Below are 27,289 nucleotides of genomic sequence, written 5' to 3'. Positions count from 1 at the left end.
AATACCAGAAAAAAAGTCATAAAAGTAGTCCATGATATTTTTACCCTTTGATCGTAATACCAGTGGAATTAAGAGTGCAATTAAAGTATCATTTGTCATATCTTTTTTTATCATGGTACTCAAAAGAAAGACACGGTTAAATAATGATTGAATAAAACAAAATTTCTTGATTTCCCCCATTTCAATCAAAGGATTTCAATTTCAATATTCTTTCCAATTGTATTGTTCCGCACTCGCTGTGTGTTGTCGCTTGTCGGATTGTCCTGTCAGGCTGTCACATGTGTCTCCTGTCATTGTCACCTGACACCATTGTGAATGTGAATACTCCCGGTGTTTCCGACATTTGTGGTAATCAAACCTTCCACTTTACCGATTGCTGGTACTGTTAATTTATACACCGTGTCATGTTTACTATTACATATTCATATTTATTTTCCAATAAGTAATAGATAAATAAGAATTGTGCAATGTTGGTAGGCGTGAGCCGGCTGTCATTGGCCAAGTAGAGATCAGTGCAGTATTATTTAGAACTTTGGAACTTGGATAATTGATTAGACCTCTAGGTTAATATGTGATGGAAATACATGAACCATATATTTTTACTACTCGATATCTTGTGTTTTATGCATTTCTGACCTTGGTTATTGGGGCAACCCCCCCCCCCCCCCTTCATGAGTTTTTGGACCTTGTATAAAGACGAAATTGTGGAACACCAATGGGATTCAGGGTTTTTCTTTGGGTGGGAAAATTTCTCAAACGAGTGATTTGCATCAATAATAGTCAGAAATATAAAATGAACGTATGATAACCAGTTGTTAAAATATATGGTTCATGTAAGTGGCTGAAAACTGGACAAAACGTGATTATTTTACTTTGTGAGATTTCTGAAAGGGGTACAGAACCTAACAAACCCACTTAACCTAACCTAGTAGTTCCCAGGGCCTTTGGACCCCCTTTCCCAGGTCATAACGCCCTAGCTGGGGCCAACCCTGCCGAACCCCCTTTCCCAGGTCATAACGCCCTAGCTGGGGCCAACCCTGCCGAACCCCCTTTCCCAGGTCATAACGCCCTAGCTGGGGCCAACCCTGCCGAACCCCCTTTCCCAGGTCACAAACTAAAAGTAAATCACAAATTAATTGATATTGTAGTTTATTACAGGGTAATGTAACCTAGGAAAAAAAAATTCTATAGAAAAAGGTCCGTTCTCTTCGAAAATGACGCGTTCCTGTCGGAAATGAATAGTTTCAGTAATATATGGTAAAGTTTTACAAGTCTACAGGGTATCATTTTGAACAGAAAATATAGGTTTTCCTTCAGCGAAAAACGTGATTTAACCGAATTTGACCTTCATTTCAACCGCAAACAAACAGTAACCAGTTCGACTAACTTTAAGTAGCCGAACTGGTTGTTGTTGTTGCTGTTGAAATGAAGTTAAAAATCAGTTAAATCACTTCATTTACTAGAGGAAAACATATATTTTCTGTTGAAATGTTTCAAATATAATGGCTCTTGTTCGCTCGCCAGAAAACAAAAACATCAAGCGCATTTGTACTGGCAAGCGGTGATGTTGCGCTGCGCACGCTAACATTAGCCATGTATTACGCTAACATTAGCAACGCTAAATATAATGGTTCTTGTTCCGCCACTGGCTCGCTTCGCTCGCATGAAAATAAAATATCAAGCTCGTATGTACTGGCAAACGGTAATGTTGAGCTGTGCACGCTTAAAAAATAGTAAAACTAACACATTAAAATTAAATAAATTAATAGCTTACTTTTATGACCGGGATGACGAAGCTTGTGTGTCATCGGGGTGTTCTGACTGTGACAGCTTAACTTCTATGACGTGAATATCTTTCCTGTATGATAGACACTGTAAACAATGGGGTATTACATCATGAGGTTTAAGAAAATTATCAACATTGGATGACATATCAAAGAATTCACCATGAAATTAGGAAATGCTTTTAAGTACGGAATACTGCAGTTGCCAAGAGTTTATATAACTTCCATCGTAGAATATGCAAAAATACCTTGCTTGAACTAACAAAGACCTGACTTGGACAAAGGTTTCCAGCGTTTACAGTGTCCCAAGTGCCGTTCTAATAGTTATGTCGTCACAGTCGCAACACCCCCTATGACCCCTCAAGCTTTGTCGTCCCGGTCATAAGTCATTAATTTCTTTACTTGTAATGTGTTAGTTTTACTATTTTTTAGTGTGCACAGCTCAACATTACTGCTTACCAGTACATACGAGCTTGATGTTTTATTTTCCTGCGAGCGAAGCGAGCCAGTGGTGGAACAAGAACCATTATATTTAGCGTTGCTAATGTTAGCGTGCGCAGCTCATTACCGCTTGCCAGTACATACGAGCTTGATGTTTACGTTCTCTGGAGAGCGAAGTGACGCGGCAGAACAAAAGCCATTATATTTAAGCATTTTAACAGAAAATATGTTTTCTTCTAGTAAATAATGTGATTCAACCAGTTTTCACCTTCATTTCAACTGCAACAACATCCAGTTCGGCTACTTGAAGTTAGTCGAACTGGTTGTTCTGTTTGTTTGCGGTTTAAATGAAGGTCAAATTCTTTTAAATCGCGTTATTTTCTACAGGAAAACATATATTTTCTGTTCGAAATGATACCCTGTAGTCTTGTATAACTTTAGTAATTAATCCAGATATATATATATATATATATATATATATATATATATATATATATATATATATATATATATATATATACATTTTTTTTCAATATTAATCTTACCCGATAATCATGTAGCTGTCAACTCTGTTGCCGACAGAAATCTACGGTCGGGATACGCCAGCGATCGCTATACAGGTGGGGGTGAACACCACAGCGCCATCTGTGGTCAGGTACTCCAGTACTTCTTGTCAACACCACCTCAATTTTTCCTCTGTCGTGCCTCCGGCTAGACCTACATGGATACGCTGTTGATTCTGGAGTTATTGCTCACGATTTGGTGATGTATTTGCTCTAGAGTTTAGCCTTCGCTATTCAGGAAGCTATATCATTAGCTTAGCAAGTTTTTGGAATTAATTTGATTTAATTTTTTATTTAATTTTGGTACGAAGAGAGTATGAACTCTCTTTCACTTTTAAATGGCCGACCCTTCCCTTAGACGGAAGTGTTGGTGTCGAAGAGAGTATAGACTCTCTTAATTTTGCTTAACAAAGTTATAGATTTATTTTATATCTCTCCGCCTTTTATAGGCCTCTTTGATTAACTTCCTTTTATTATAAACTTATTAAAATTAATTTTTATATTTGTTTATATTCGACCTTTCCTAATAGTAGGCGGTCTTTTCTTGGAACCGAAGTTAATTAACATTGAGCCCGTCATTTCGTTTTTACCTGTTAACATATTATGCTATTTTAATGTTTTTGAAAGAATTTCTTTGATAGTCTTGTACTGTTTTCAAAGTTGAACTAACGTTTTGTTTTGTCTCTGCAGTTGTTGACGTTCAGAACGTTCAACTTGCGCTCTATCGTTACGATAGAGAGAGAGTCTATCACGGTGTCACGTTGCAGTAAGAGTAAACCGATTCTAGCGTTTTGTTCATTCTTTCTTAGCTTAAATGGTTTTAATTCTAATAAAGGAACTTTTTATTTGGGAAACCTTTCAGTTTTTTTCCTTTAACAATAATATGTTTTAACGATATATATAATTGGGCTCTTCTCTCAGGTGCTAAGTCAAGAGAGAGAGAGATAGAGACGGAGGGAGAGAGAGGAGGATAAACGTTTCGTTCAAGCGGGTAATGTTGTTATCGTTTTTGCTCTTCTCCCTAGTCTCTTTAGGGGAAGAAGGTAAACGTTTCTAGAGTTTTATTCTTGTTCTCAGGCTTTATGCGGTGAGAGATTTTAAACGTAGTTTATTTGATCTAGTGTTTAGTCTCTTTTCCAGCCACTAAATTATTTATCTTTCATTATGTTTTTCTGTTACATTGTAATAATGTTTTCGCAATTACTAACTTTTAATGAAGGATAGAATTGCGTGTTTCAGGTACAAACCACTTAAAGTTTCGAGTTCAGTGAAATAAGTGCAAACAGAAAATCAAAAGTGATAAAGTGATAAGCGCATAGTGTTACAGTGTTGCGTTCGAGGGTTCGTCTGTTCGTGCCAGTTGTTTGCCTAGTCTGGGACCTCTTACAAGCTCCCAAGCCCAGGGGAGAAGTAATGTCGAAGGACTTATGGGCAGGCCTTGATCGACGAACAGACGTTTCCCTCCGTGGTTTCGGGTGTAACCAACTCACGTAGCCGACGTGATCACCCCACCCACACAAAGACGAGAGAGCCCATTTATTCCTCGTCTGCGGAAGAGGTTTCTCGCAGAAACCATAGACCAAATCTTGCAGCTTTTAAGTGCAAGTCGGTCCCTTCCGCGCAAGTCCAACTCCTAGGTGGTGCCATTAGCACTGGGTCAGTTCGGACTTGCTGCAGTACGACAACTGCACACCTCCCAGAGAGGCAAGGTGGTATCGCAACAGACAGTAACTCCGTCTGTTGCCGCACCAGCTGTTTTAGACCCTCAGTTTCAACGGACAGTAGCTCCGTTTGTTGTTGTCTTTCTTAAACTCTAGTGGTCTATGCTGCTGACAATGCAGTCTCAGCTTGCGGTGTTGATGCAGGAGTTTCAGGCAGAGAAGGTTAACACACCTCCTCCTGCGAGCGCTCCTCCACCTCTACGCAGTCCAGCCTGCCAGACGTATGATGTTGAGGTTCCTCAAACTACCTCCATGCGTGAGCTGCCGCATTGGGAGTTGCCAGATACCAGCTCTGTGCAGCAACCTCCACTTTCCTTGAGGCAGGAGCCTCTTGCCACGCGGCAACCTCCTCAACACTTGAGGCAGGAGCCTTATGCTTTGCAGCAACCTCTCTACCCTTGAGGTAGGAGCCTCATGCGTTGCGACTACCTCCTCCATCCTCGAGGCAGCAACCTCTTGCGGTGCGACAACCTCCACCATCCTCGAGGCAGCAACCTCAACTCCACCTCTGCGCAGTCCACCCTGCCAGACGTATGATGTTGAGGTTCCTCAACCTACCTCCACGCGTGAGCTGCCGCATTGGGAGTTGCCAGATACCAGCGCTATGCAGCAACCTCTTGCGTTGCGGCAACCTCCACCATCCTTGAGGCAGCAACCTCAACTCTTGCGCAGTGGCGATTCTAGGACTCTGAAAGTGGGGGGGCCACTTCAGGGCCAATATAAATTTTGGGGGGGCATTTATTGTTGGTGGCTAGGTGGCACTCTGAAGACAATATTATGTCATTAATGAAATAACAAATGACAATAATAACACCTCATTACTTTCATAACTTGCGTTTGTAAAACATATACATGTATGCCTACACAAACATTATGATAATGGAGGTTATTCGTATTACTTAAAAAAAAAAAAAAAAAAAAAAAAAAAAATATATATGTATTTCTTGCAATATATTTTTAACAAAATCGCAAAAATATGGCAAAAATATCTTCAAAACAGAAATGAATCATGAGTTATGAATGTAATGTAAATATTATGTTGATATTAAAACCCCATGCAAGCATGCATGAAGTAATGCAGTGTTGCCAACAGGGCGAGTTTCCCTTTCCTGAGGTGAAGTACCTCAACGCATGCGGCATAAGCCTCATCCCTTGCAGCTTGAGCCTCATCCCATGCAGCATGAGTCTCATACCATGCAGCATGAGCCTCATCCCATGCAGCATGAGCCTCATCCCATGCAGCATAAGCCGCACGCCATGCAACATGCTCTGCTTACCTTACAGCATGCTCTACATACAGCATGCTCTGCATACCTTACTGCATGCTTCTCAGTCACACATCTTTGGTTGTTGCCAACTCACTAGACTGTCAAGCAGTTTCATAACGTTGCCTTCTAGTCTGCTGCTTTTGCACCAGTGAAACCCTCACTGAGAGAACTTAGCTTTTCTCGGATATGGTTCCTGTAGATGAGAAAGTGCTATTCTCCCTCCTTCTGATTTTCCCTTGAGGACTCTGTCATTTGGAGAGGAGCCTTTAGCTGCTTAGCCTCCTATGGACTTTTATTTAAGCATAGCATGCTTCCAGGGAGGGTAATGGTTCCACTTCAGTCGCTAACCCCGTCTGTTACCACACCTGCTCCCATAGACCTTGAGCTGTGTTGCAAGACATGCAGTCCAAGCTTAGTCCTTGTTAGAGGATTTTTTGTTTACGGAGTCAGTGTGTCACTGGGAAGACGTTCAACAACCAGCAGAAGTGACTTGTTGTGACGCAGTGCGGCAACCTCAGCAACCCGATAAGGAGTTGTCTGTACGACCCAGACAGTCTAGACAGCTTCGGGTTGTCACTGTACTTCCTCGCTTCCCCATGGTTGACAGTTCACAGACTGTGCAGCAGTACCATGATCTTGTGTCCGGCTCCGTCAGACGACTAGCTTTTAAGAGCTCCCACAAGTCGTCGCTGTCTGGAGATTCTCAGATGGACTATGGATCTGACCAAGGAACTGGGCCTCCTGGTCAATTTTGAGGAGTCCCAGCTCGTCCCATCCCAGACCATTGTCTACCTGGGTATGGATCTTCAGAGTCGAGCTTTTCGGGCTTTTCCGTCGGCCCCAAAGATATACTAAGCCCTAGATTGCATCCAGAGCATGCTGAGAAGGAACCGATGCTCAGTCAGGTAGTGGATGAGTCTAACAGGGACACTTTCATCGCTGGCCCTGTTCATCGAGTTAGGGAGACCCCACCTCCCCCCCTTCAGTATCATCTAGCGGCTCACTGGATAAAGGACATGACGCTAGAGACGATCTCAGTTCCTGTTTCCGAAGAGAGGAGGTCTACTCTCACGTGGTGAAAGAACAGCTTTCTTCTCAAGGAAGTCTACCTTTGGCTGTTCAGAAACCCGACCGCCGTCTCTTCTCTGACGCATCAGACACGGGCTGGGGTGCGACTTTGGACGGACAGGAATGCTCGGGAACATGGAATCAGGAGCTAAGGACACTTCACATCTATTGCAAGGAGCTGTTGGCGGTTCATCTGGCCTTGATAAACTTCAAGTCCCTCCAGCTTAACAAGGTGGTGGAGGTGGACTCTGACAACACCACAGCCTTGGCTTACATCTCCAAGCAGGGAGGGACTCATTCGTGGAAGTTGTTCTAGATCGCAAGGGACCTCCTCATCTGGTTAAAAGATCGAAAGCTCACGCTGGTAACGAGGTTCATTCAGGGCGATATGAATGTCATGGCAGATCGCCTTAGCCGGAAGGGTCAGGTCATCCCCACAGAGTGGACCCTTCACAAGAATGTTTGCAGCAGACTTTGGGCCCTGTGGGGTCATCCAACCATAGATCTGTTCGCTACCTCGATAACCTAGAGGCTCCCGTTGTATTGTTCTCCGATTCCAGACCCAGCAGCAGTTCACGTGGATGCTTTTCTGCTGGATTGGTCCCATCTCGACCGGTATGCATTCCCGCCGTTCAAGATTGTCAACAGGGTACTTCAGAAGTTCGCCTCTCGCAAAGGGACACGGCTGACGTTGGTTGGCTCCGCTCTGGCCCGCGAGAGAATGGTTCATAGAGGTACTGCAATGGCTGGTCGACATTCCCAGGACTCTTCCTCTAGGAGTGGACCTTCTACGTCTACCTCACGTAAAGAAGGTACATCCAAACCTCCACGCTCTTCGTCTGACTGCCTTCAGACTTTCGAAAGACTCTCAAGAGCTAGGGGCTTTTCGAAGGAGGCAGCCAGAGCGATTGCCAGAGCAAGGAGGACATCCACTCTCAGAGTCTATCAGTCTAAAGGGGAAGTCTTCCGAAGCTGGTACAAGGCCAATGCAGTTTCCTCATCCAGTACCACTGTAACCCAGATTGCTGACTTCCTGTTACATCTAAGGAACGTAAGATCCCTTTCAGCTCCTACGATTAAGGGTTACAGAAGTATGTTGGCAGCGGTTTTCCGCCACAGAGGCTTGGATCTTTCCACCAACAAAGATCTACAGGACCTCCTTAGGTCTTTTAAGACCTCAAAGGAACGTCGGTTGTCCACTCCAGGCTGGAATCTAGACGTGGTCCTAAGGTTCCTTATGTCATCAAGATTTGAACCTCTCCAATCAGCCTCTTTTAAGGACCTCACATTAAAAACTCTTTTCCTCGTGTGCTTGACAACAGCTAAAAGAGTAAGTGAGATCCACGCCTTCAGCAGGAACATAGTTTTCACATCTGAAACGGCTACATGTTCCTTGCAGCTCGGTTTTTTGCTAAAACGAGCTTCCTTCACGTCCTTGGCCTAAGTCGTTCGAGATCCCAAGCCTGTCCAACTTGGTGGGGGACGAAATGGAGAGAGTACTTTGCCCAGTTAGAGCTCTTAGGTACTATCTAAAAGGGTCATAACCTTTACGAGGACAATCAGAAGCCTTATGGTGTGCTATCAAGAAGCCTTCTCTTCCAAGGTCTAAGAACTCAGTTTCTTACCTATTCAGGCTCCTGATTAGGGAAGCACATTCTCATCTGAAGGAAGAGGACCTTGCTTTGCTGAAGGTAAGGACACATGAAGTGAGAGCTGTGGCTACTTCAGTGGCCCTCAAACAGAACCGTTCTCTGCAGAGTGTTATGGATGCAACCTATTGGAGAAGCAAGTCAGTGTTCGCATCATTCTATCTCAAAGATGTCCAGTCTCTTTACGAGAACTGCTACACCCTGGGACCATTCGTAGCAACGAATGCAGTAGTAGGCGGGGGCTCAGCCACTACATTCCCATAATCCCATAACCTTTTTAACCTTTCTCTTGAATACTTTTTATGGGTTGTACGGTCGGCTAAGAAGCCTTCCACATCCTTGTTGATTTGGCGGGTGGTCAATTCTTTCTTGAGAAGCGCCGAGGTTAAAGGTTGTGATGAGGTCCTTTAGTATGGGTTGCAGCCCTTTATACTTCAGCACCTAAGAGTCGTTCAGCATCCTAAGAGGACCGCTACGCTCAGTAAGAAAGACGTACTTAATAAAGGCAGAGTAATGGTTCAAGTCGTCTTCCTTACCAGGTACTTATTTATTTTATGTTATTTTTGAATAACTAATAAAATAAAATACGGGATACTTGGCTTCTTTGTTAACATGTATGCTGGTCTCCACCCACCACCCTGGGTGTGAATCAGCTACATGATTATCGGGTAAGATTAATATTGAAAAATGTTATTTTCATTAGTAAAATAAATTTTTGAATATACTTGCCCGATAATCATGATTTAATTGACCCACCCTCCCTCCCCATAGAGAACCAGTGGACCGAGGAAAAAATTGAGGTGGTGTTGACAAGAAGTACTGGAGTACCTGACCACAGATGGCGCTGTGGTGTTCACCCCCACCTGTATAGCGATCGCTGGCGTATCCCGACCGTAGATTTCTGTCGGCAACAGAGTTGACAGCTACATGATTATCGGGTAAGTATATTCAAAAATTTATTTTACTAATGAAAATAACATTTTTTCTTTTTATGTCTCCCCAAAAAATCGAAGTCAGAATCATGCTTGGGACACTTTATTCTTTGATGGAAAACACAATGAGATTTTAAATATGCATCATTATTACGTGGTTATTTTTTTCATTTCGCAAGAGTATCAATAGCTATACACTGAACGGAGAGCATTTCCATCACAATCAATTGCTGACATAAATGAAATTTTGAAATAGATTGTATTTTTCCTGGAAACTTTTTTTACCTGATGGTGGTCAAGTTGAAACTGAAGGGGAGGGTGGAAAAAAAAATCCCAATTGTAGAGCAACATCCTAGAACTAATGATGTGACAGATATGTCGTTGTAAATGCACAGAAAGCTCCTAAACCGATTGGAACCAATGCATGCGCAATAACTCCCCTTCAGTCTTTCATGTGTAAATAGGGACTTGGAGTGAAAAGATACTTCACACTTTAATAGACTGACAAGTAAGTTATGCCCCAGCTCATATTAAACATCGGAAAATATACCAAATTAGCCAGCACTATTCCATTTCTTATAGCAAATTCCAGTTTTGCTAGTAATTAGAGTATCATATATCTACGTCTATTGACTAGGTTAAAGATTTTAATAAAATATTTCCATTTTATCCCTTTGTCATCTTGGCACAGAGGAAAATTGACTATTCCCACAGTAGTTCAGAAAAAAAAAACTGGTATATAAGTGGTGCTTCTGCATTTGTCATAAGCTCCTTTTTCGGTAAAGTTTTAGAATGGTGCAATAAACGGTTTGTATAAAATCAAACTGGCTATCAATGGTATTTGTGGTATTTTTGATAATCCCTAGCAGAAATACTTTTTATGGGGGTCGACTACCACAACTGGAAATAGATATTATCAATTATGTTCGAAACACAATAAAATGTATATGGTACTAGTCAAATTGTATCGATATTTGTATTTTTTTAAAACTGTTTCTGTCAGTCATCATAAAAATCCAGTCATCGTAACAAAAAGGTTACTGTAATACAAACAGTGTGTAGCAATGAAATACGATCAAAACACCGAAGCTTTTGTTTGCCAGGAATTGTAGAAAACTGGATTTTTTTCATCTCATTTTCTATGCATTTTTCTAGCAATATTCATTGTACTACAAATTCTCTTAATTGAGCTAACGATTGTATTTGTTTTTGGTCTTCCATATGCTCTCTGCGCTTGCCATTAAACATGTTGTTGCTCTTATGTTCTGGCAAATGGAACTTTTTTACTATACAAATAAGCCCTTCCACCCGACAGACCTGCCGTCGCCGTTCCTGAATGCTGATGCGCGCTACACGCCAACGAAACCTGACCACGCTCCTCAGGCCTCGTCATCTAACCCTAATACAGGGCATCAAGGGCGTATGCGCCATCGCGCGCATACTTCCCTCACGCGCTATGCTGAGCATTTGCGCCCACGTTCTCCTGTGTGCCAGGCCTTGCCTGGGCAAGCGCACCCACACCCAGCTACGCGTTAACTCTCGCCTGCGCGCCAGCAATCTCCTGCACGCCAGCGATCTCCAGCGCCCACGCCCAGCAGTCGTCTCTCCTGCGCGCCGCGATCTTCTGATCTGGGCGCTGTTGGGAAGTCTATCTTGACTTCTCCCACACGCCAGCGCTCGCCAACGCGCCATCACTCGCCTACGCGCCAGCTTTCTCTAGCGCGCCGACGCGCAGTTACCTGCATGCATCCATGAGGATACGCGCTCCGCGCCCCCTCACCCATCCTCTCCTGCAGTTGCTCGCCACCATTCTGACGCGCGCCCACGAGCAGCACAGGCTTCAACTGCGCGCCAGGGATATCTCTCCTGCGCACGCGAACTCTTCCCCACGCGCACGTGCATTCAACGCCCTGATCCTCCGCGCCCACGCGCTTGCATGCGCCATCAGTCTCCCGCGCCCGATTCCTGGTATTCTCTATCACGCGAGCACCATTACGCGCCTCCCCGCGAGCGTCAATATCCTCCAGCGCACGAGACTGCTGAACAACGCATGGCAAGGTCGCCATCTCCTCATTCCCCTCCCCGCAAACGCATAACAGCGCGTATTGTGACTGAAGGGAAACGTCCAAAAGGGTCCAGGATCCCTAAATCTTTCCAGGCGAACCCACCTATAGAAACTCTTCCCAGGCATCCTTCTATCCCTGGCCCTTCAAAAGGGGTGTCTGACAGCGTGTCTGTCAGCCAACAGCCTTGGTTCGGTGCACTAATCAGAGCAGTTACACAGGCTTTCAAGCCTATTTTCTCTGAATTAGGTCACAGATCCTTGGCTGTCTCTACCCCTCTGAAGAGAAAAAGAGGAGTTCCGGACGCAGTAACTTCTCCAAGGGCTAAGTTGACTCCACGCAAGCCTTCAAGGCAGGTTCCTTCACTCTCCCAGGTCTCTCCTTCCCTGTCAGACGAGGAATTCCCGTCATCAGGGGAATCACGTGAGGTGAGATTTTCCCCCATCGCACCAATGAGGGAAACCTCTCCTCGCACTGAGAGATCTTCTCAAGTGGGCTGGAAGGAACTTACCATCTTCGATGTTAGTCCTACATCCTTCCCAGGAAGGAATCGAAGGACTCTAAGACTTTACCAAAGAGTCCTACAAGACCAAGGACGGAGCCAACTAGCCACTCGGAGAACGTCCGCGACTCTCCCCAAGAAGAGCCTTTGGGGACAGGAGACTTCGCTGCAAGTCCTACGTCAGGAGGAGAACAGCAAGAGTCAGAACATGCGTTTTAGCAAGTTCTGACTCTGAGGGCTCTCAATGGGTTTACCGACCCAGAGATCCCTCCTCGAGAGGGCAAGGACACGGTCTTGGACCGTGTATTCGGTACTCAGAAACCCTCTTAAGACCAGTGCAGCTCTCCGAGATGTCCTCCTCCAACCGTTCCAGTGCCACCAACAAGCTCCTTCCACCTCCTCGCGTACAGCAGAGGAGGTACTTTGAGATCTTGGCGGAGCCTTATTTAGCTCTTCCTCTCCACCACTCATTGGAAGAGCTTACCAGGGGAGTCCCTCTTGAGAGAGACTCCAACCGGCAGGTCTCGTTCTCGGCAACCGAGATCCTTAACCAGGAGAAGGTTGCGAAGTGTGCTATGCAAGCCACTTCGTGGCTGGACATCTGGTTAGGGATCTTAGGTATCCTGATACACTCTAAGGATTTCTCCAAAGAACGTACCAGGTAAGCTATGGAGATGTTCCTACTCTCAGGCACTCGCACGATCGAGTTTCTGGCCCACCAAGTCTCGAACTTGTAGGCAAACTCCATCCTGAAACGTCGGGATGCGGTGGCTGAGAGATTCCATTAGAAGGTCCCTAGCACCAAGATCAATAGGCTCAGACATTCTTCCTTAGAAGGATCCATCCTGTTTGAGCCTAAGGATGTGGAACAGGCCGCTGAGAGGTTGAGGAAGTCTCACCAAGACTCCCTCCTTCATAGGGCTTTGACATCCAAGCCCTATAAGCCTCCAGCAGTCCCGTCCAACCAAGACCGCGAAATCAACGACAGCAGCGAAGACAGTGGTGTCTAAGCCCTTTTCTGTCAAGGATAGGAAAGGCAAAAAGTCCTCCAGGGGAAGTAAGAATCCTAGAGGGAGCAGCCGAGGCCGCAAACGCTAGGATTGACAGTCCCCCTGCATGTCCGCCAGTGGGGGGATGCCTATAAAGTTGCTCAAACAGGTGGCAGCAACTCGGGGCCGATTCCTGGATGATTTCCGTAATCAGTCGGAGATATCGCGTCCCGTTCACAACATCTCGACCTTCTCTGACGATGAATCCAGTGTCATTGAACTCCCTTGCCATGGGATCGGCAAGGGGGCAAGCCCTTCGGGCAGAAGTCCAGACCATGTTGAAGAAGGGCGCTCTCCAAGAGGTCCTCGACGAGTCTCCAGGCTTCTTCAGTCGACTCTTTCATGTAAAGAAGGCGTCTGGAGGCTGGAGACCAGTCATCGACCTCTCGGCTCTGAACAAGTTTGTCAAACAAACTCCGTTCAGCATGGAGACGGCAGACGCAGTCAGACTACCAGTGAGACCACAAGACTTCATGTGTACACTGGATCTGAAGGACGCGTACTTCCAAATTCCAGTCCATCCGTCTTCAAGGAAGTACTTAAGATTCAGCCTAGACAACAAAAAGTACCAGTTCAAGGTGCTGTGCTTTGGTCTCTCCACAGCACCACAGGTTTTCACCAGTGTGTTCACCATAATATCTTCATGGGCACACAGGATTGGCATCCGTCTCCTCCGCTATCTGGACGACTGGTTAATCCTAGCAGACTCTGTTTCATCCCTTCTTCAACACCGGGACAAACTTCTGAGACTTTGCCAGGATCTGGGGATCTTGGTAAATCTCGAGTAGTCCTCACTGCTTCCCACCCAAAGACTGGTATATCCAGGCATGGTTATAGACACCAATCTCCACAAAGCCTTCCCATCAGACGACAGGATAGCAAGACTGAGAAAGGTCGCAAGTCCTTTTTCTCAGACGAGAGGAACTTCCAGCCCAATCGTGGTTACGTCTCCTCGGTCACCTCTCATCGTTGGCTCGTCTAGTTCCCAACGGTCGCCTCAGGTTGAGATCCCTCCAGTGGCAACTCAAGTCTCGGGGGAATCAAGGTTACGATTCCCCGGACGTCCTGATCCCTATGGGATGTGTGGAACTGACGGACCTCCAGTGGTGGTTGGCAGACGAGAACCTACGAAAAGGAGTGGATCTTCTTGTCCTCCCCCGGATTTGATGCTGTTTTCTGACGCTTCAAAGAAAGGGTGCGGGGCCCACGTGCTGCACCACACGACCTCAGTCCTGTGGTCAGAGTCAGAAAAGTATCTCCATATAAATCTCCTAGAGATGAAGGCCGTCTTTTTGGCCCTTCAACAGTTTCAACAATACCTGGCGGGTCACTCTGTGGTGGTGATGAGCGACACCACAGTAGTGGCTTACGTCAACAAACAAGGAGGTACTTTTTCGCAGCAGGTATCCCATCTAGCAGTAGAGATACTGAGATGGGCCGAAATCTACTCTATACCACTATAGGCACGCTTCATTCCAGGCAAAAGGAATGTGCTCGCCGACAATCTGAGCAGAGCATCTCAGATAGTGAGTACCAAGTGGTCTTTGGATCATCTAGTAGCCAACAAAGTCCTGACTTTGTGGAGTTCTCCGACTGTGGATTTTTTCGCAACGGGCCTGAACTTCAGGCCTCTGTACTGCTCCCCAGTCCCAGGCCCCAAGGCTCTCTGGCCAGATGCTTTCCAACAACGGTGGGACAACATCGACATTTACGCCTTTCCCCCGTTCTGTCTGATGAGGAGAGTGCTCAACAAGACCAGAACATCGGTCAATCTTTCAATGACCCTCATAGCTCCGCTATGGCATCATGCGGAATGGTCCCCGGACCTTCTGCAACTCCTAACAGAGCTAACAAGAGAGCTCCCTCCACGACACTATCTTCTCAAGCAACCACATGCCAACATCTTCCTCAAATGCTGAGGGATTCAACTCTCGCATACAACTACGCGGCGCTACCCCTCTCGCACTTGATATACCCCTCTCACCACAACATACAGTGAGAAAGTTCGGTGCACACTCATCCACTCCTTACCCAACACTAGCCAACTGTACAGGGTGTTCAGCATGCTTCCAATCCTTAGTGCTTAATACCTGACTCACCCATTCGAGACTTATTGTATTGCATGTCATTTTTCAATATTAAACTTACCCGATAATCATGTAGCTGTCAACTCTGTTGCCCGACAGAATTCTATGGAGGGATACGCCAGTTATCACAATACTAGAAGGGGGTGTACTTACCAGCGCCACCTGTGGCCAGGTACTCAAGTACTTCTTGTTGACACCTCCTCAATTATTCCTCTGTCGTGCTTCTGACAAGACGTTCTGGGATACGCTTATGTTCTTGGAGTATTTTCACGACTTTGGTGAAGTATTTCTCTTTGATTTCGGCTGTCGCTTTACTGGAAACTTCTATTTTAGCTTAGTTAGCTTTTGGAATAATTTGATTAATTTTGGTGACGAAGAGAGTATGAACTCTCGTTCACCTTTCAATGGCCGACCCTTCCCTTAGACGGAAGTGTTGGTGTCTAAGAGAGTATAGACTCTTTTTCTTAATTTTGCTTAACAAAAGTTATAGGTTTATTTTATATCTCTCCGCCTCTTATAGGCCTCTTCGATTAACTTCCTTTTATTATAAACTTATTAAAATTAATTTTTATATTTGTTTATATTCGACCTTCCTAATAGTAGGCGGTCTTTTCTAGGTACCGAAGTTAATTATCGTGAGCCCGTCATTTCGGTTTTACCTGTTAACATATTATGCTATTTTAAGGTCTTTGAAAGAATTTCTTTGATAGTCTCGTACTTTTTCAAAGTTGAACTAACGTTTTGTTTGTCTCGGCAGTTGTTGACGTTCAGAACGTTTCAACTTGCACTCTATCGTTACGATAGAGAAAGAATGTTCACGGTTTCACATTGCAGTAAGAGTAACCGTGTCTAGCGTTTTGTTCATTCTTTCTTAACTTAATGGTTTTGATCCTAATAAGGAACTTTTCTTTTTGGGAAATATTTCAGTTTTTTCCTTTAACAATAATATGTTTTAACGATATATATGATTGGGCTCTTCTCTCAGGTTCTAAGTCGAGAGAGAGAGAGAGAGAGAGAGATAGAGACGGAGGGAGAAAGAGGATAAACGTTTCCCTCAAGCCTGCCAGGCGTACGAGTAACGTCGTTATCGTTTTGCTCTTATCCCTAGTCTCTTTAGGGGAAGAAACTAAACGTTTCTAGAGTGATCTAGTGTTTAGTCTCTTTCCAGCCACTGAATTTTCTTTCATTAGATTTTTCTGTTACATTGTAATTCTGTTTTCGCAATTACTAACTTTTGAGAAGGATAGAATTGCGTGTTTCAGGTACAAACCACTTAAAGTTTCGAGTTCAGTGAAATAAGTGCAAACAGAAATCAAAGTGATAAGTGATTAGCGCAAAGTATGTCAGTGTTATGCGTGAGGGTACTTTTGTGCGCGCCAGTCGTCCTCCCAGTCCGGGACCTCTTGCAAGCTCCCAAGCCCAGGGGAGAAGCAATGTCGAAGGATTAAAGGGTTCGGCAGGCCTTGATCGGCGCACAGAAGTATCCTCGGTGGTTGTGGGCGTGTCTTACCGAGACCGTCACTCCCACCCGCAGACGATTGAGCCCTTATTTTGCTCGTCTGCAGAAGAGATTTAGAGGAGAAAATATAGGCAGAGTAACGCTGGTCTCAGGTCTCAAGACCTCTTAAACGTAAGTCCAGACCTATGCCAGACGTACGAAGTAAAGTTCAACAACCCGGATGCAGTCATTGGGTTAGCTCTGACTCTCCTCAGTCATCAGTTTGTCGGGCTGAGAGTGCGCCTACACTCCCCCCGCCTATGCTCGCTCCACCTGATCGCAGTACCACCTGCCAGGCGTACGATGTTGTGGACTCTACTACAGTCCATGCAAGCACAGCTTTCGGACCTGATGCGTGAGTGTCGTGCTGAGAGTGTTGCACCTCCTCCTCCTCCTGCACAGGTGGTGCACCAACCGCCTGCACCCGTTCAGCCTGTGCTGCACCCGCCTGCACCGGTGGTGCACCAACCGGCTGCACCCGTTCAGCCTGTGCTGCACCCGTTCAGCCTGTGCTGCACCCGTTCAGCCTGTGCTGCACCCGCCTGCACTCGCTGCACCCAGTCGCAGCACCATCTGCCAGGCGTACGATGTTGTGGACTCTACTACAGTCCATGCAAGCACAGCTTTCGGACCTGTTGCGTGAGTGTCGGGCTGAGAGTGTTGCACCTCCACCTGCACCCTTTCAGCCTGTGCTCAACCCGCCTGCACTCGCTGCACCCAGTCGCAGCACCATCTGCCAGGCGTACGATGTTGTGGACTCTACTACAGTCCATGCAAGCACAGCTTTCGGACCTGTTGCGTGAGTGTCGGGCTGAGAGTGTTGCACCTCCACCTGCACCCGTTCAGCCTGTGCTCAACCCGCCTGCACTAGCTGCACCCAGTCGCAGCACCATCTGCCAGGCGTACGATGTTGAACCTCTTTCTGTGTTCGCTGTTCCCAGTGTTGTTCAGCCTCAGCCTTCTTTAAGGCAACCTTTGGTTTGGGATCAGGAGGATTACTCCACTCTTCCTCCTCCTCCCCTGGCTGCTCCACCGGTGGTGCAACTCTCGGTGGAGGTACAACCTCTTCCACCTGTGAGTCAGTCTCCTCAGCTGCTGCACCGAGCTCAACCCGTGCACCCTGATCCTGCGCAACCTCGGTCTCTTCACGCTCCACTCATACCACAGGAACAGGAACTTTCTGCACCTTCCACTGTTGTTGTTCCAGCTCGTTCTGACTCTGCTGTTCAGCATACCTTACCTCCATTTTCAAACCATGGCAAAAATATGAATCATGAGTTATGAATGTAAGGTAAACATTATGTTGATTTTTAAACCCCATGCAAGCATGCATAAAGCACTCTAGCACTGGTCATGGAATTTCTGAGAATGTTAAACGCCATGCACACGCTCTGCTTTCCTTACAGCAGGCTCTGCTTACAGCAGGCTCTGCTTACTACATGCTCAGCATTCAGCATGCTCTGCATTCAGCATGCTCTGCATACAACATGCTCTGCATACAGCATGCTCTGCATTCAGCATGCTCTGCATACAACATGCTCTACATACAGCATGCTCTGCATACAGCATACTCTGCATTCATCATACTCTGCATCCCTTACCGCATGCTTCTCAACATATCTTGGGTTGTTGCCAACTCACTAGACTGTCAAGCAGTTTCATAACGTTGCCTTCTAGTCTGCTGCTTTTGCACCAGTGAACCCTCACTCAGAGAACTTAGCTTTTCTAGGATAAGGTCCCTGTAGATGAGAAATTTCTTTTCTCCCTCCTTCTGATATTCCCTTGAGGACTCTGTCATTTGGAGGGAGGCTTTTAGCTGCATAACCTCTTATGGACTTTTATTTAAGCATAACATGCTTACAGGGAAGGTAATGGTTCCACTTCAGCCGCTAATCCCGTCTGTTACCACACCTGCTCCCATAGACCTTGAGCTGTGTTGCATGACATGCAGTCCAAGCTTAGTCCTTGTTAGAGGATTTTTTGTTTACGGAGTCAATGTGTCACGGGGAAGACGTTCAACAACCAACAGAAGGGACTTGTTGTGACGCAGTGCGGCAACCTCAGCAACCCGTTAAGGATTTGTCTGTACGACCCAGATAGTCTAGACAGATTCGGGTTGTCACTGTACTTCCTCGCTTGCCCATGATTGACAGTTTACAGACTGTGCAGCAGTATCATGATCTTGTGTCCGGCTCCGTCAGACGACTGGCTTTTAAGAGCTCCCACAAGTCGTCGCTGTCTGGAGATTTTCAAATGAACTATGGTTCTGACCAAGGAACTGGGCCTCCTGGTCAATTTTGAGGAGTCTCAGCTAGTTCCATCCCAGACCATTGTTTCCTTGGGTATGGATCTTCAGAGTCGAGCTTTTCGGACTTGTCCGTCGGCCCCAAGGATCTTCCAAGCCCTAGAATGCATCCAGAGCATGCTGAGAAGGAACCGATGCTTAGTCAGGCAGGGGATGAGTCTAACAGGGACACTTTCATCGCTGGCCCTGTTCATCGAGTTAGGGAGACTCCACCTCCGCCCCCTTCAGTATCATCTAGCTGCTCACTGGATAAAGGACATGACGCTAGAGACGGGCTCAGTTCCTGTTTCCGAAGAGATGAGGTCTACTCTAACGTGGTGGAAGAACAGCATTCTTCTCAAGGAAGGTCTACCTTTGGCTGTTCAGACCCCCGACCACCGTCTCTTCTCGGACGCATCGGACACGGGCTGGGGTGCGACACTGGACGGACAGGAATGCTCGGGAACATGGAATCAGGAGCAAAGGACACTTCACATCTATTGCAAGGAGTTGTTGGCAGTTCATCTGGCCTTGATAAACTTCAAGTCCCTCCAGCTTAACAAGGTGGTGGAGGTGAACTCCGACTACACCACAGCCTTGGCTTACATCTCCAAGCAGAGAGGGACTCATTCGAGGAAGTTGTTCAAGATCGCAAGGGACCTCCTCATTTGGTCAAAGATCGAAAGCTCACGCTGGTAACGAGGCTCATTCAGGGCGATATGAATGTCATGGCAGATCGCCTCAGCCGTAAGGGTCAGGTCTTCCCCACAGAGTGGACCCTTCACAAGAATGTTTGCAGCAGACTTTGGGCCCTGTGGGGTCAGCCAACCATAGTTCTATTCGCTACCTCGATGACCAAGAAGCTCCTCTTGTATTGTTCTCCGATTCCAGACCCAGCAGCAGTTCGCGTGGATGCCTTTCTGCTGGATTGGTCCCATCTCAACCTGTATGCATTCCCGCCGTTCAAGATTGTCAACAGGGTACTTCAGAAGTTCGCCTCTCACAAAGGGACACGGTTGACGTTGGTTGCTCCCCTCTGACCCGCGAGAGAAGGGTTCACCGAGGTACTGCAATGGCTGGTCGACGTTCCCAGGACTCTTCCTCCTAGAGTGGACCTTCTGCGTCAACCTCACGTAAAGAAGGTACACCCAAACCTCCACGCTCTTCGTCTGACTGCCTTCAGACTATCGAAAGTCTCTCAAGAACTAGAGGCTTTTCGAAGGAGGCAGCCAGAACGATTGCCAGAGCAAGGACGACATCCACTCTCAGAGTCTATCAGTCTTAATGGGAAGTCTTCCGAAGCTGGTGCAAGGCCAATGCAGTTTTCCTCAACCAGTACCACTGTAACCCAGATTGCTGACTTCCTGTTACATCTAAGGAACGTAAAATCCCTATCAGCTCCTTCGATCAAGGGTTACAGAAGTATGTTGACAGCGGTTTTCCGCCACAGAGGCTTGGATCTTTCCTCCAACAAAGATCTACAGGACCTCCTTAGGTCTTTTGAGACCTCAAAGGAACGTCGGTTGTCCACTCCAGGCTGGAATCTAGACGTGGTCCTAAGGTTCCTAATGTCATCAGGATTTGAACCGTTCCAATCAGCCTCTTTTAAGGACCTCACATTAGAAACTCTTTTCCTCGTGTGCTTAGCAACAGGTAAAAGAGTAAGTGAGATCCACGCCTTCAGCAGGAACATAGGTTTCACATCTGAAACGGCTACATGTTCCTTGCGGCTCGGTTTTTTTTTTTGGCTAAAACGAGCTTCCTTCCCGTCCTTGCCCTAAGTCGTTCGAGATCCCAAGCCTGTCCAACATGGTGGGGAACGAACTAGAGAGAGTACTTTGCCCTGTTAGAGCTCTTAAGTACTATCTAAGAAGGTCAAAACCATTACGAGGACAATCAGAAGCCTTATGGTGTGCTATCAAGAAGCCTTCTCTACCAATGTCTAAGAACTCAGTTTCTTACTACATCAGGCTTCTGATTAGAGAAGCAAATTCTCATCTGAAGGAAGAAGACCTTGCTTTGCTGAAGGTAAGGACACATGAAGTGAGAGCTGTGGCTACTTCAGTGGCCTTCAAACAGAACCGTTCTCTGCAGAGTGTTATGGATGCAACCTATTGGAGAAACAAGTCAGTGTTCGCATCATTCAATCTCAAAGATGTCCAGTCTCTTTACGAGTACTGCTACACCCTGGGTCCATTCGTAGCAACGAATGCAGTAGTAGGCGAGGGCTCAGCCACTACATTCCCATAATTCCATAACTTTTTAACCTTTCTCTTGAATACTTTTTATGGGTTGTTCGGTCGGCTAAGAAGCCTTCCACATCCTTGTTGATTTGGCGGGTGGTCAATTCTTTCTTGAGAAGCGCCGAGGTTAAAGGTTGTGATGAGGTCCTTTAGTATGGGTTGCAGCCCTGTATACTTTAGCACCTTTGGGTTGATTCAGCCTCCAAGAGGAACGCTGCGCTCAGTAAGGAAGACGAACTTAAAAAAGAGACAGAGTAACGGTTCAATTCGACTTCCTTACCAGGTACTTATTATTTCATTGTTATTTGAGATAACTGTTATATGAAATATGGGATACTTAGCTATCCTTTAATCTTGTACACTGGTTTTCACCCACCCCCCTGGGTGTGAATCAGCTACATGATTATCGGGTAAGTTTAATATTGAAAAATGTTATTTTTATTAGTAAAATAAATTTTTGAATATACTTACCCGATAATCATGATTTAATTGACCCTCCCTTCCTCCCCATAGAGAACCAGTGGGACCGAGGAATAATTGAGGAGGTGTCAACAAGAAGTACTTGAGTACCTGGCCACAGGTGGCGCTGGTAAGTACACCCCCTTCTAGTATTGTGATAACTGGCGTATCCCTCCATAGAATTCTGTCGGGCAACAGAGTTGACAGCTACATGATTATCGGGTAAGTATATTCAAAAATTTATTTTACTAATAAAAATAACATGTTCAATTAGAACAGCGCAAATCGCTCGAGGCAATACAATTTATTATAAGGTTGTCTTCTCGCTGACTAAGCTGTAACTGATCAGAGCAAATTTGATATTAATTTTCTTTGCCATCAAAACACACCTGCACAGAGTGCGTTGTTAGGAGCTCTTCTATACAGTGAACCCTCGCTACTTCGCGGTTCGACCATCGCGGATTCACCACTTCGCGGATTTTTTCCATAACCCATATATATACAGTAATATATATATATATATATATATATATATATATATATATATATATATATATATATGTATGCATGTATTTATGTATATATGTATGCATGTATATATGTAGGTATGTATATGTGTATATATATATATATATATATATATATATCTATATCTATATCTATATCTATATCTATATATATATATATATATATATCTATATCTATATCTATATCTATATCTATATCTATATCTATATCTATATCTAAAGTAGGAAGATGTGATGTAGTTCTAAGGGAAAAGTATGGGAAATATGTCTGAGTAATAAGCAAAGCTCTACCTCCAGTTTGTTTCTTCATTATGATCAGAGATAAACGTAAACAAAACATTGGTTGCCATTTTTTATCGTGCTTTTTAGCGTGTTTAGGAAACGCATGATATAAAATAGCCTTTAATATTTGTGCCTGTTTTAGTTTAGGGTACTGTAGTACATGCATTAAGTATTCTGTACATTAAAGGGTAGTTTGTTAACAGTACTACGTACAAGGGAAGGTTTTAAAAGTCTGAATATACATGTTGAATAAATATGTAAATATGGTGTCACTACTTGGCGGATTTTCACCTATCGCGGTCGGGTCTGGAACCTATCTACCGCGATAAACGAGGGTTCACTGTAGTTCATCTTGGTGAGTGGTTGCCTATTCAGAGGAAACAAGGACCATCAAAAAGTTTTTTTTTCAAGAAAGATAAACCCTGGTATCAAGAACTTTTGCAAGCCTGCAGTAATTGGTCTCGGTACTAGCTCAATTGTGCATAGAAACATCCTCTGGAATCCACAAGTTCCTCGACAAGGAGTTCCCTCCATCTGACCCAAGACAAAGGAGTGAATAACAATCCTCCTTCCTGCCATACGCCCCTTGCCCTCCATAGAACGTCAAGATATGAACTATATCTACGTTCTAAGTCTTTTACCACCGGCCAAGACCTGGCCTAGGAAAGATGGGACACATTCCGATCATTCCTCGAAAACACAAAAGGCGCCAACAAGCGCATACTCCTCTGGGGGATGCAATACATCTGGAGCTTAGTGGCCTGCCTCTTAATTCACAACCTATCGTATTCTGTCAATGACCTAGACCCTCCCTGGGCCCCTAAAGAAACTAGTATAAGGAAAACCCAGTTGATGACGCATGGGACCATTTCGAGGACAAACTACCCCCATCCGTCAGCTCTAGAATTCTCCCCTTCCCTTCAACAGAAGAATGCTGGTCATGTCCACCTTCAGGGCTTATTGTACATAAGGAAGGGAATCCATTGGGGAGAACTGGATCCTACCCCAAGTGAGAAAAAGGACAGTTCTAGGCTTTTTTTTTCTTTATTTTAACACCTAGACTGAAGCTAAGGTAATCTTAATTGGTCAAGGAGGGTTATGGAGACCAAGGGGCCAAGATTGTCAGACAGATTAAGTATGACATATTGGGCGATGCCTCGTCCCCTCTCCCTCTGGATCAGGCAATTGTTTTATTATGCAGAACCTACTGTCAGGTGTACTGTCTCCCCTGTTGGTTGGATCCTCAGCTGCTGACACTGTGAACATGGAGCAGGTTGCAAAGTCCTCTCTGCAAGCTGCTGCTTGGCTGGTCTACTGGTTAGGGACAGCAGGTTACTTATCAGGAACAAGGATTCCACCAATGAACAGAATAGAAGCCAGGTCTGCTTTCTGGCTTTCTGGTACTTGGGTCGTAGAGTTTCTAACCCAAATTGTTTGCAGTCCCTGTGGTACCCAACTAAAATGCCCCTATCAGCTAAGTGGTCCAGGACTAAAGGGTCCTCAACAACCCCATTATGCAGCACCAAAGAACCAAGGCCAAAGACAACTGTGGCCCAGATGACCCAGGAGAGGTAGGTGGGGCAGGAGAAATTAGTGACGTTTTACCTGTTAGGGGGAGCATTCTTTGACTTGGCCACCGGTGAGAGGATGCCTACAAAGTAAATGGCAGAGGTGTATTCAGGTAGGATATCATGTGCCATTCACTCTCTCCTCTAACCTCCCATCCAGTGATCATGAGTCCCTATGCAAAGGGATATGTAAAGAAAAAGATCCTTCAGGCCCAAGTCCAGACCGTGCTGGTGAAGAATGCTCTCCAAGAGGTCTGGACCAAGTCCCCGAGCTTTGACAGTCGCCTATTTCTGGTTGAAAAGGCGTCATAGGCTCTTGGTTATGAGTGTTTGTCCAACAAACTCCATTCAAGATTGAGACAGCCCAAATGGTTAGACAGGCCATCAGACAGAGAGACATCTTGATCACTCTGGATCTCAAAGAAGTACAGTACACAAGGTTCTTCCTCAACCACAAAGTATACCAGTTCAAAGTGCTGGGCTTGAGCATGTCACAGCGCTAACAGATTTCACTCGAGTGTTTGCCCTAGTGTCAACATGGGCCCACACGAACAGCATACGCCTTCTTCACTAGTTGGAAGATTGGCTGATTCTAGCAGAATCAAAGGAAATTCTCCTCCATCGAGACAATCTCCTCGAGTATTACCAAGATCGGGGATCATGGTAAATCTTAAAAAGTCCTTGCTGCAGCCGTCTCAGAATCTGGTATACCTAGGGATGAACATTGACACAAATCTAAGCAAAGTCTTCCCGTCCTTAGCAAGAATGGAGAGATGGAAATGGGTAGAACCGTTTCAAAACGAGACAAACTACTAGCACTTATTGGTAGAAACGCCTAGGAAATCTCCCCCTCTTGGGAGAGACCCGTCCCCAACAGTCGTCTCCGCACTCGAACACAATAGTGGCTGCTGAAGAAATTCTGGTCGTGACACCCCCCCCCCCCCCCCCCCGATGTTATTGTATCAATAGGGTCGGAATAGAAGAGAGACCTGTGGTGGTGGTGGTGGGTATCAGATACCAACCTACCGATAGGGATAGACCTTCTCTCTCTTTTCCCTCGGATTTTATGCTCTTCATGGATGCATCAAAAGAATGGTGGGGGGTGGGGACTCATCTGTTGCAGTACACAATCTTCAGAGTATGGTCTGAAGTTGAGCACCACTGCCACATAAACTTCCTAGAGATGAGAGCAGCCTTTCTAGCTCTCCAACATGTCTAACAGCTCCTTTCAGGACACTGGTATTGATGAAAGACCACAGTGGTGGCTTACATAAACAAGCAAGGTGGTACTTTTTCACAGCCCCCTGACATCTGACTGTGCAGATTATCAGATGGACGGAAGACAACTCGGACCCTTTAGCCCATTTCATTGAAAGCAAGATAAACATCTTGGCAGGCAAATTGAACCGGAAGACTCGGATAGTCTACACTGGGTGGTGTTTGAATTGACAGATAGTCGGTAAAGTCTTGACTTCTTTGGGTTCACCAACAATAGTTCTATTCGCCATGTCTCAACCACAAACTACTGGTGTATTGTTCCCCAGTACTAGCATTCTGGCAAGACACTTTTCAACACCCTTGGGACAACCTAGACGTCTATGCGTTCCCCCTTCTTAATTGCAAGGAGGCCTCTGAACAAATTCTGATGACCTTAATAGCTCCGATGTGGCAGCATGCTGAATGGTTTCCAGATCCACATCTGCTCGCAAATGCACCCAGGGTACTCCCTCTGCTTCCCAAGCTATTCAAACAACTACAGGTTTAGATTTTCATCAGGAGTAGCTTTGCTACATCTTTGTGCTTGGAGGTTATCCAACAATTCCTAACTCACAAAGTTTTTCATAATCAGTTGCAAGGAGAACTGCTAGATACCCCCCGAGAGTCCTCTATTGGTGTCTTCCAAGGGAAGTGGACTATTTTATGTGATTTTTGTGGAAGAGGCATCCCTCCCCTCATTGTCACAATTATAACAATAGCAGAGCTCTTATTATACCTCAGGGAGAAAAAACTGTTCAGAGTCAACGGTGAAAAGCTATTGCTCAGCCTTAAGCCTCTCCCCCTAGAAGTCTCGGCGCAGGGGTAAGTGAGTGAGGTAGCAAGGTACCTAATTTCCCCCCCCCCCCCCCCCCCCACTAACTAGCTGGTGGATGGTTAACCCTTGCTAAAAGTCTTATGGCTTATCTTTCAGCTTTGCCAAAAGTAATATTCCTATAAATAGCTACAGATTTGTCTAGTTAGGGAAAATACAAATTGCTTCCAAATTTATTTTGTGAGTGCTGTAGTATTGTTTGACTAGGTATCCTATGTGGTGTGATGTAGCGTAGAATGTTTTATTCAAGGAATTATGGTTTGAGTATCTCATGAAGTAAATTCTAGGGATTATTTGAAGGATTGAGTGTTTCTTGTTAATCAGTGCATTACCAGAGGCGAGTCATTAGATTATTATTGTAAACTATTTCATTGCTTTTATACCAGATATACTTTCACTTCTAATATTTGCAATTATAAATGTCATGGATATGCCTAGATTGTCATTATTTCTACCATTTTATACTTGATACATTACAATATATTATATTTAGTTTATCATATAAAATATTTTACAAAAAGTATGGTCTTGATATTGAGGTGCACAGTAAAATACATGAATAAGACATATCTGAAGAAATAAAATTTTTTATTTATTTTCCAGACATCATCAAAAGGAGGGAATTATTCATAGCTGCCTGCTCAAAACTAAAAATTAAATAGCAAATATTCCCTAGCAATGAAGATCGGCAGCAAATAATGTGGCATTTACTACAGAGGAATTCCAGAAATTTTCCGAGGAAGACAAAATTAGAGTAATATAAATAATTCCTGATTTTGAAAGATGGAGCACCAAATAGTCTGAACTGAAGCTACCAGAATATCGTCAAACTCATGAGAAATATTACAGTAGGCCTACTACAAATATCTAAAAATGTTCATTTGACCTGATTTTGGGGGCCTATGTTACAATGATCACTATTTATAACCCATAGGTTTAATAGCAATCACTAAATGAAGACAAGAATGAGTTGTAGTAAAAAAAAAAATTACAACATACCAGATGAAGTAGTTTATTATAGTATTAATTTCTGGAAGCCGTTAATTTAATTTTAAAACTATTAACTTTTACTCAGTCTAGTAACAAACTATATTCACCCTTAATCTTTACAAACGCAGTGCATCTAAAGATAATTTTTTGCTTTTGATTCCATTCATTCTTACATTAAATAATACAGAGGTGGTTGCTATTTTTTCTAGTAAATTCTAAACA

At 44.9% G+C, this 27,289-nt stretch overlaps 1 long non-coding RNA gene across 1 annotated transcript; it reads left to right on the top strand.

Moving 5' to 3' along the window:
* Positions 1–232: 232 nt before the first annotated feature.
* Positions 233–27,019, top strand: LOC137630808 (uncharacterized). The gene is made up of 2 exons (XR_011041768.1): positions 233–348; positions 26,681–27,019. It is a non-coding gene; the product is annotated as an uncharacterized lncRNA (long non-coding RNA).
* The last annotated feature ends 270 nt before the right edge of the window (positions 27,020–27,289 follow it).

Source organism: Palaemon carinicauda, chromosome 39, assembly GCF_036898095.1.
Source record: "Palaemon carinicauda isolate YSFRI2023 chromosome 39, ASM3689809v2, whole genome shotgun sequence".
NCBI lineage: Eukaryota > Metazoa > Arthropoda > Malacostraca > Decapoda > Palaemonidae > Palaemon > Palaemon carinicauda.
Note: the sequence above shows the minus strand (reverse complement) of the source record. Positions and strands in the feature narration are given on the sequence as shown.